Source organism: Zingiber officinale, chromosome 3A, assembly GCF_018446385.1.
Source record: "Zingiber officinale cultivar Zhangliang chromosome 3A, Zo_v1.1, whole genome shotgun sequence".
Taxonomy (NCBI): Eukaryota; Viridiplantae; Streptophyta; class Magnoliopsida; order Zingiberales; family Zingiberaceae; genus Zingiber; species Zingiber officinale.
In genome coordinates this window covers 41,058,209-41,059,380 of record NC_055990.1, presented here as the reverse complement: position 1 = coordinate 41,059,380, position 1,172 = coordinate 41,058,209, and positions in this window count along the sequence as shown.

The window sequence follows — 1,172 nt, the reverse complement described above, 5'->3', positions numbered from 1 at the left end:
AAGCTGGAAATGCACAATAGAAAAGGCTGAAGAGAACTGTACTCACCAGGGCCTCCTATCAGAATAGTCAGGTCGTTAGACCGAGAGTATCATAAATCCTGTATGCATGTCAAACATATGCATCCATCCAAATGCAGCATATAAGTGCAACAAACACAATAACTAAATGCATAAATGCGTATGATGCCAATGTCATGGTCACCCCTGACGCCAGTCAGCCATCTCACACACGATGGTGAGACCGAGTGGGTAGGGTTGTGACAACCGTGCACTCTGTCGTCACTGCTCCTGTTGAGTGACCGAGTGGACGTGATGCTGTCAGAGTACACCTATCCTCCTACCCCAAATCATAAGTGGGGGAGCACAATTCTCTCATCTCCCGGTACACCATGACGGGGAGGAATCTCTGCCGGCTACCACGCTGTGTTGCACTACCCATGAGCGGACCAACGGAGCCTAACAAAGTCCAACCGTCTGCCGACTACCACGCTGCTATACTAAACCAGCGGAGCCTAACAGAGTAGAACTGTCTGCCTGTAACGACCACCCTTCCTACTACTACTACACTCTAAGGACGACCGTTACTTGACTTACTAACTCTACTTAACCGGTATGATAAAAATCTTTAGGAAAACCCTACCGAAAAATTTCGGCAGAGTCTCCCCTGTACCGGTGTCCCCAAACTGGGATACAAACACTATACACACAGCCACAGGCGGCTGGAACATATTTTTCACAACCACGCAGAAATAATAACACGACACTAAAAAGAAACTATTCTAGCAATAGGAAACTATATAGCTCCAACAATGGGAAATAACTCAACTAACAATGCGGAATAGACTCAATTAATCAACATAGACAAAGGAAACAACTAATACAATCTCTATCAACTTAATAACTGAAAGAAAACTCAAAAGGAGTCTTGATAGTTTCCTTAGCAAACTCATGATCTCTCCATAGTCCTGGCATCACACACCGTCACAGCATCTCCTTGTCGCCTTCCTTTCATACTTTAGCTTTTCCTTTATCTGCAGTAGGAGGAAATGCAGTCTATAAGCATAAAGCTTAGTGAGCGCTATCTACTCACAAAAACTCGATATGCATGTATATGAATAAAAACATGCTAAAACTGAATGCTAACATGTAAAGCTACTCATGCTCATAAATAG